General features: G+C 35.9%; 1 pseudogene; it reads left to right on the forward strand.

Annotated features, from left to right (window-relative positions):
* The first annotated feature begins 8986 nt into the window (after positions 1–8986).
* LOC125359382 lies at positions 8987–9914 on the forward strand (annotated as a pseudogene).
* Positions 9915–10002: the final 88 nt, after the last annotated feature.

Raw genomic sequence — 10002 nt, forward strand, 5'->3', positions numbered from 1 at the left:
ACATGATGTGAATATTTGTATTTACCTTTACACACTGAACATTGATTTGGATAGTATCTATATTCCTTTAGAGAACACCAAGCATGGCCATGACCTACTGAGAACAAAAATATTGACACTGATGTATGTGTTTAGCTTTTCTTTGTGTCAGTTATTCAAATTCACACGCTCTACTACAGAAACATTGTAGTCCTTAGCAACATTGTTGGTAAATAAAAAGTTGAATTTTATTGTCATTTTTCAAAAATCCCTTTCTAGTCCTGTGATAGATTTTTATTCCATTTTTCCTCAGTGATTTTACTTGTGCTTTTCAAATTACATTATTACTTACAATTTTGCTTTTACAGCAAAAATAAAAAAAAATCTCATGAGAAAATAAATCTGTGTGACGTCTACTCCTTCTCAAGTATGATGTTATCAAGGTCCAGATACCTTTATAAGGGTTAAAGTACAAAAAGGTCACACTCGTAAAGTATCTTAATGCCAATGAAATCAGAGCATAATAAATTTAAAAGTACTATGCCACATTAAAGTTACTAAAAATTGTACTTGTTAAAAAAAAAAAAAAAAAAAGATGGGGGCTGGGGATATGGCCTAGTGGCAAGAGTGCTTGCCTCGTATACATGAGGCCCTGGGTTCAATTCCCCAGCACCACATATACAGAAAATGGCCAGAAGTAGCGCTGTGGCTCAAGTGGCAGAGTGCTAGCCTTGAGCAAAAAGAAGCCAGGGACAGTGCTCAGGCCCTGAGTCCAAGCCCCAGGACTGGCAAAAAAAAAAAAAAAAAATGATGGAAGTAAGGTTTTCTTACTATGACAAATATATAATACTTAGTAATCATAATAATTCTATTGATCATTTATTGATTACCAGCTGTAAGCCAGTATTTTAAAAAATATCATTCCTAATTAATAACTGCAAATCTACATGTTCATAGTATTATTCTTATTTTTTTAATAATAAAGCTATGACTCAGAGGAGTATAGTATAAATTCTACTTCTATTTTTCTTGAAAATATTTGGTAGTATATCTTACATAAAGAACCACAGTGAAAAGCAAAACAAAAATTCAAAAAAATATATTATGTAAATTTGTTTAAGAGAAAGAAAAAGGAATTTGTAGATGTCTGAACCATGGTGGAAAATCATGGTGAGAGCTGAAGCAGAAGGGCCTACAACTGAAGAAATGATGTTTATATATATCTAATCAGAAACAGGTACCCTGTGAGAGATGTACACATCGCTTCCTGCCAGCCCAAGACTGAAACCAGACATGTGTCAGACATTTTAATTTTAACTCGTACAAGCGCCTCTTCTTTCCTTAAGCCCTTTGCTCCTCTTTCTCTACACAAAACATTTTATCTTGTTTAGATATCATTCAGGAAATAGAAATTACCAGATAATACCTCCTTCATCTATCCATCACAAGAACTAAAATGAACACCCACTTAAAAACTACTTGTACTGGGCTGGGGATATAGCCTAGTGGCAAGAGTGCCTGCCTCGGATATACGAGGCCCTAGGTTCGATTCCCCAGCACCACATATACAGAAAACGGCCAGAAGCGGCGCTGTGGCTCAAGTGGCAGAGTGCTAGCCTTGAGCGGGAAGAAGCCAGGGACAGTGCTCAGGCCCTGAGTCCAAGGCCCAGGACTGGCCAAAAAAAAAAAAAAAAAACTACTTGTACTGATGCTAGAAGTATCCATAAAGCTATGCAGGACTAGCCAAACAAAACATGCTGTGTTCCTTACCCTTCTCACCTAGATAGTCATTTTCTCCTATAATTGTTTCTCTCCTCTCTACATCAACTCTCTCCATTCTCTGTGTTGCATTATTCCTATTTACTTATAAATATTTTAAATTTCTCACTCCTTAAAATATTTCCACCGATTAGACCAGGAATTTTAGCTACTCTGTAATCTCAAGTAGAAGGAACATTGTCAAAAGTCAGCCCAGGCAAAATCTGAAAAATAAACTAAAAGCAAAAGGACTAAGGGAGTCATTCATGTATTTGCCTAGCAAATGTGAGGCTGTAAGTTCGATCCTCTGTAACTCCAAAAATAACATAAAATAGAAGATATGCCCACCTATAATTAAATTTTCCAGCTACCTCTCCTCTGATTTTCCTTAAAATCATGGGGGGGACAAAGTATGAACAAATGTGATAATAGACACTGTTGAAAATGAACTATACAACTTATGGGGGGGTGGTACTGGGAGAAAGCAAGTGGAGGGATGACATTGTTCAAAAAGAAAAATATTCATTACCTGACTTAGATAACTGTAATCGCTCTCTGCATAACCTTTACAATAACAATAAAAAATCTTGTCTTTCAAAAGAGGCATATAAAGTCATCATTTTTTCCTCCTTTCCATTTTTTATATACCGTACTCTAGTCAAACCTTTGGCTCAAATACCTTAGTTTCACATGTAGTCTATTGTCAAACTTGATCCATTCTTGTTCCTTATTTTATTCTCTCTTCTATGCTTGGGTCAGAGGTGGCCATCTCTCTCCCTCTTGAGTCAGTTGCAAGTTCTTTCAGAATGAAAACACTGCTTGTTTGCTTGCTCTTCTACTGACTTGTCCTTGTATGTCGTTCATTGACTTCTTAAAACACACACTAGCCCATTCATTGCCTTATGTGCCATTTAAATCCAGTACACCCTCAAATTTATGTCCCTAACTGGACTTCTCTTTTAAACTCCCAAATCTTCTGACTCATTTGGAGGAAATGACAGAAAGAAAAGTGAGAAAGGAAGAAAAGAGTGGCAACTGTAGTAGGTATTCAAGATATAGGTCATGTTGACCAATCCCTAACATATGGTTGCTGTTTTTGTTCATAAATACAAAATCCTGAACATATTTTCTGCTTCATAATTAGAACGAGCAATTTTTAAAAATCCTATGGCCTGTTCCTAGCATGATGACTAACTTGGATGAAAAGTGCTAGGAGGGAGACATGTAGGATAATAGAAATAAAATAAGGAGCTTTGAAAGACAGTGTAGCATGTTCTTTACCAAGTGATGGAAGGGATTGAATAGATCTTTATGGAATTCAGAAGGAAATAACTGGACTTAAAAACTATAACAAAAACAAAAAATATACAGAGTCTTTGAAGGAGATATTTACAATTCAAAAACTCCTTAGTAAAATAGGTTTTTTGCTTGATATTCATTTCATGGACTGCAAGTAAATACCTAAAGGATGGTTGCAAATCCATGAAGAAGGGTAGCCAATATTTCAAATGAGGACAGTATTTTAAGAATAAGATATAGATCATTTTAATTATTACATCTTTCTATTTTCACCTTATCAGTGTAATGTAAAGCAGATTTGCAGTCCAGGGTTAGAAAAGACACAGTTAAACAATATAACAAAATTCATCTATGGAAGATAAAATGTCTCCTTTGAAAGATTCCTGTTCAGTGAAAGTTTCAGTATTGTAAGAAATGACCCACCATGCTTTAAGTTAGAAGAGGAGCTAGCAAGCTTAAGCAGGAATCAGCCCAGGAATGTATTTAACCCATAATTGCCAAAACAAAGTAACTAGGTGGTACCTGTGTAGAAAGTGAGTGATGATAGCAACCATTCTCAAAATAAGTACTTGGTGACTAATGGATGCCAGGGTGAAGCTTTGATCCTCACAGTCATCACAAAAAGTTGCACAAAGGGCAGGATTTGACTAGAATATGGACGGCTTGCTGCTACAGAAATGCTTGGTTCCAAACTCCCCTCATGTAAACATTTATTCTGCTGCTTTAATTTGGTATGAGGAGATCAGTTCTGTCTCAACAAAAGAATGGTATTTTAAATGCACAGGTTTAAAACATCATAATGGGTCTCATAGCAAACTGCCCAAATAATAACTGTAATAGAAAAGCCAAGAATGATTATTAGTTATAAAGATTATGTGAAACTAATAGGAAAATTGGCAAAGGACAGCAGAACTGCCTTACCTTGTAAGTTGCAAAGCTCATTTATTTATTTGTCCATAAAATATTTATTTATCATCTGAGATGTGCCTGCAGTGTGTTTGATGACAAAGAGCACAGGTAAAGAAAACAAATATTTGTACAAGCAATAGATGACAATTCTTACTACATTTGTATTCAAATGTCTACATTATAGTAGTAGTGAGTATTTTGAGCAGCAGTATCAAATTTCATACGTTTGAATCCACTCACTGATTTTGTAAACTTGGGCACATTAATCTCTCTGTTTTCTTATCTTTAAAATAAAAATATAATATCACGTCCTCATTGGGTTGTTGTGAGAAAAAAATAATGAGAAAATTATGTAAACTAATAGAACAGTCTTGACACAGAATTCAAATGTTATTTATCAGACTAAAATGTTAATTGTGTTACTCAAATATTGTTTTTCATGAATATATACATGAAGTTATACTGCATAAACATATAAGATATGCTTATGCAAATAGAAGCTAACTTACAAAGAAGTCAAGATGTCAATTTTCTATACCAAACTGAGCACTCCCAAACAAGTTGTATTCAACTGTTGATACCAAATATTTCAGTTGAGATGCAAAGTCACTTGAAAGAATGATGACAGATTGAAAGTGAGAGGCAAGTGGGAGACACCCCTACACACGCATCAGCCCATTGCATCTGATGTGAATGCTTAATACTATTCCTCAAATGGAATTTCCTCCTCAGTAGTACTGCATGTTGCAACAGTCCAGATTCTCTGACTTTAGGACCATTTTTTCTCTGCCTTATCTTCTGGTCTTTCTTTCTTAGCATGTCACACACACACCCTTTTTTTTTTTAATTTTTGGCAGTGCTGGGGTTTGAACTCATGGCCTAATGCTTACTAGACTGCACTCTACCATTGAGTCAACCTGTTTTTCACTGATTGCTTTTAGGATCAGGTCTTGCTTCCACCATAGATACACACCTGAGTCATGAACAGCCAACTTGAGGCTGTTCATCATTGCAGCAATGATTCCTTTGATGGAGACAATCTTGTGGGACTGTCACCTCCAAATCTTACCCTCTCATTCAGGTTGGGATAAGAGGCATATTCCACTGTGCCTAGATATGGGTTGAAAGGGGATCTCACGGACTTTTTTCCCAGACTAGCTTTGAGACATGATGCTTCTTTATCAGTATTTTATTAATTGAATCCCTCTTTGGATTTCATCAGTAGCTAATGGCTTCAGATACTACCTATAGCAAGGTTTCTAAAGTCACTAGAGCTGACATCCCTGGCCATATAATACTCCATTGTGGAGATTTTGTCCTGTTCATTGAAACATGTTTAGCAGCATCCTGGCATCTGCCCCTAGATGCCAGGAGCACTCTATCCTCATTGTGATGGCTAAAACTTTCTTCAGACATTGCCAAGTGTCTGCTGGAGAGAAAAATAGAATCACCCCAGGCAGAGAACTGCCTATCTAGCTATCTTCTGTCTCCTGAATTCCATGCTGATGGTAACTTGATTTTCATCATCTGTCTCTGAAATCATTGCAGTTATTTCCTAGCCAGGCTATAGCTACTTGTCAACATGACACTAGACTGAGGCACAAAGGACTATGGGTAGCTAACCAAATCCTCAGGCTGTGAGACCAGGCAGAAAAACTGTCTTGAGATATCTGTGAAGCAAATGAAAAGAAGTACAACTGGAAAAGAAATATTTGGGGGAGGATATACACTCTTATTAATGACCTGTAACTTGTGAGAATAAAGTATGTACAGAGATATACTCCCAATTGTTAGGAAAAGTTATTCTTTCAAAAGAACATGAACTCAGCAGGAATATTTCCCTAGACAAATTTAAAGAGTTTGATGTTTAATTAAAATTTTGAAAGCTGAGAAGAACATAAACGTTACAATAGTAGTGATATAAATTTAGATACAAACAATATAGGTTTCATAGTTTAAAATTATTTTTGTATAGGTCTATTGACACATGCCTAGAATCCTAGCACTTAGAAGATTGAGGCAAATGGATCATGAGTCTGAAGCCAGCCTGGACCTCAAAATGTTCATGTCCTAAACGTGAGATGCTGTCTCAAAACACAAACAAATGACATTTTTAAAGTACCAATAGAACTCGAGGAAGTTTGATATCATATGTGAAATTATATATACATATATATGCAAATTGATTTGGGTGGACATATATGAAATAACCGTCATCATTTTATTTTTCTAAGTAAGTATAGTTTCAATAACCCTGTGCCTTTAAGTACTGGCGCAATTTTTTGTACTGAAACTGCATTTAATAATCTAATTTAGTGAGTACTATAGTTTAGAAATACAGCACAAAGTAGCACACTACTTCTTTGCCAATCTGTGATTGAGCAGCTGACTAGCTATTTTAGCTGGCATCACAAGAAAATATTATACTTAATATTATACTGACTATCCAGGAAAAGGTCAAAATTTGGAATTCAAAGCAGGAGAAAACTCTAAGCTAAGCTATAAGTAACTTGGAAGCTTTCTGGAAAATTTCACATACATTATCTCATTTGAGGAACTGCTAGAATGCAATGGTCTTTTCAGGTAGCCAGAGCATTGTTTGTAATATGTCTTCTTTAGGAGCAAAAAACATTAAGGTTTATGGTTAGATTTGTTCAGGTTTATAGAGGTTATGAGATAGAGGGCCTGAATTTAACCTTGGTTCTCCCAACCCTAGCACCTATAGTTTTTATTTCACTTCTTATTTAGCAATCACCAACACAAAGAATGCAACAAAATTTAGAATTTTGTAAGACTTGCCTTCTTTATCTACTTCAAGTTTATGTGTCAACTCTGAAACAAAAGAAATAAGAATGAATGAAAAATTACCTAGAATCTAAAGAAAACTTCAGTAAGTCCCACAACTCAAACAACTAATGCATAAGTAGTATGAGACAAGATAATCTGTATTAAATTACAGATTTTTATTATTTGAGCAATAGCACTTAAGGAAAACATTAAATTTTATCATTGCTTGAGGCTCTCTGTTATAACAAATGTCATCTGTTTATCTTTTAGTGATTTAGTTTTGCTTTGTCTAGTATATGAGAAAATGCTCCGAAAAAAATCTTTTTTCATAAAACTATGTGCTTTGCCTTTGGCCATATTATTTCTTATTATCCTATTCCAAAGTCTCAGTTCTTGAACATATACAAGCTTGACTTAAACATGTTATCTCAAAGACAGTAACTCATTTTTAAAGGTTTTCATTGATTCATTGCTTGACAACACATAATTATCGTTCCCACAGGGTTCCTGTTCTAACAAATTACATTCACTTTCAAAAGGCAATAATCACACATAAAATTAAGCTTGCTGGAAAACTTGACTTACAAAGGCTTTTGTAATAGCCTTTGTAAGCCCCAAAGAAGTTAAGAATAAGGCCATAGTTCTACATGACATTTAACTTTCATTAAAAGTAAATATAGGGCTGGGGATATGGCCTAGTGGCAAGAGTGCCTGTACATGAGGCCCTGGGTTCGATTCCCCAGCACCACATATACAGAAAATGGCCAGAAGTGGCGCTGTGGCTCAAGTGGCAGAGTGCTAGCCTTGAGCAAAAAAAAGCCAGGGACAGTGCTCAGGCCCAGAGTCCAAGGCCCAGGACTGGCCAAAAAAAAAAAAGTAAATATAGGCCGGTACTAGTGGCTCATGCTTGTAATCCTAGGTACTCAGGAGGCTTAGATCTGAGGACTGTAGTTCAAAGCCACACCAGAAAAATGAACACAACTATTACCTTCAATTAAGTACCAGAAAGCTAGAAATGGTGCTGTGGCTCAAAGTGGTAGAATGCTAGCCTTGTGCACAAAAACTCAGGAACAGTGCCCAGGCCCAAGTTTAAGCCCCAGGACTGGCATGCACACACACACACACACACACACACACACACACACACACGTAAATACAGATGCTGTTCTTACCAGACCTTTCTCTTGCAATTTTTTTTCATCTTTGAATATTTCAGGTGAATTTGAATTATGAAAATCTTGTTTTATATTTTTTGAAGGAGTAATGGAGAACTACAGCAATACAAGCAAGCTGTTATCTATTAGAAAACTAGTTAGTTTTTCATTTGTCTCAGTTCCACAGTAAAATTTGAATGTAGAAATAATTCTAAACATAAAATAGTCACAAAAATATAAGTAATTATATGTACTGGTTAAAAGGTACATATTGTCTAACTAGATATTTCAAAAACAGGTTCTTGGTTCTCAGAACAGATAGAAATCACATAAGGATACAAAAAAGTAAAACAAAATTAATATTAAAAGCTATGTCAGGGAAGTGGCACTGTGGCTCAAGTGGTAGAGTGCTAGCCTTGATCTGAAGAGCTCAGGGACAGTGCCCAGGCCCAGAGTTCAAGCCCCACAACCAAACAACAACAACAACAAAAAACTATGTCAGGCAAGTACAATTTTAAAAGCAAATATTGATAAATTCATATCAGATAAATAAGTGCAAAGGTAAGGCTATTAAATATAAAACTTGTGATTACATAATTATAAGACAGTATTTCACCAGGAAAATCTAAACAATTTTATATAAGCATATATATACATACATATATCTAATAAAGTTGCACAAAATTTACTGAGTAAAAATTGATAGTATACAAGGGAGAAGGGACTATTTCCCATCAGAGGTTTCAATACATCTCTTTCATTTAACTGGATCTAATAACAAAAATTCAAATCTATGTAAATATTAACATAATTAACAAGCTTGATTTAAGGGACACTATAAAACACTACAACAATTATTATTACTGCATTAATTTTGTAGTAACAATTTATTTTCCTTAATACAGAAGAAACATTTTCAAAGGTTAATATTAAATTAGAATACATTATGTACAAATTCATTTTTCTTATCAATAACTGTACTTATAACTGAAGTATAATAAAACTTTGATATCACCGACAGACGGGTTCCCTGGAGGCCCTGGCCAGGAAAGAGGAGTTGCATGTGTCGCCTGTGGAGGCGGCGGGGGGGCCGTGCAACCACGTGGGTTTGTGAAATGGCTACTGACATTTCGGAATCCAGTGGTACTGACTGCAGAGGGGATCCGAGGATCAGTGCCAAGTCAGATGCGGATTACCCACATCGAGTTCTTTATTGTGGAGTCTGTTCATTACCAACAGAGTACTGTGTGCCTGATGTTGCTAAATGTAGACAGTGGTTAGAGAAGAATTTTCCAAATTAGTTTGCAAAACTTACTGTAGAAAATTCACCCAAACAAGAAACTGGAATTCCTGAAGGTCAAGGAACAATAGGGAAAGAAGAGGAAAAGAAGAAACAAAAGAGGGGTGGAAGGGGTCAAATCAAACAGAAAAAGAAGACTGTACCACAAAAAGTTACCATAGCAAAAATTCCCAGAGCAAAGAAGAAATACATGACGAGAGTATGTGGCCTTGCAACCTTTGAAATTGATCTTAAAGAAGCAAAAAGATTTTTTTGTTCAGAAATTCTCCTGCGGTGCCTCAGTAACAGGGGAGGATGAAATAATCATTCAGGGGGACTTTACAGATGAATCATTGATGTTATTCAGGAAAAGTGGCCCGAGGTGGATGATAGCATTGAAGACCTTGGAGAAGTAAAGAAGTGACTTTGAAGATGTGTCTGTATTTAATGATCTGAACTGAGAGTTGACATGACCCAAAGGAGAGAGCGGCTATTTATCCTACAGTCAAGTGCAGACTGCTCTCTCCCTGGTGTTTTCAATGCTCTGTACAGGCTGCTTGGTTTTTTGTTTTGTTTTGTTTTGTTTTAATTGCCAAAGTCTAATAAATAAGAGTGACTGTCATGCTTATGCATGATTCAGAATTTAGTCAAAAAATTTTAGTCACTTGGTACTCACTTTTTACCTTATTTTGGAAAAAAACTCTGTAGACTCTCCCCCTACCCCCTCTAGGTGCTGGGGATTGAATCCAGAGTCTTGTCATGCAACTCAGATAACCCTCCATCCTCAGTGCTTTTTGAGGGTTCATGAAAGCGTTTCTGTGGTTATCTGATTGAAAG

The sequence above is a fragment of the Perognathus longimembris genome, chromosome 11 (assembly GCF_023159225.1).
Source record: "Perognathus longimembris pacificus isolate PPM17 chromosome 11, ASM2315922v1, whole genome shotgun sequence".
In the NCBI taxonomy this organism is placed as follows: domain Eukaryota; kingdom Metazoa; phylum Chordata; class Mammalia; order Rodentia; family Heteromyidae; genus Perognathus; species Perognathus longimembris.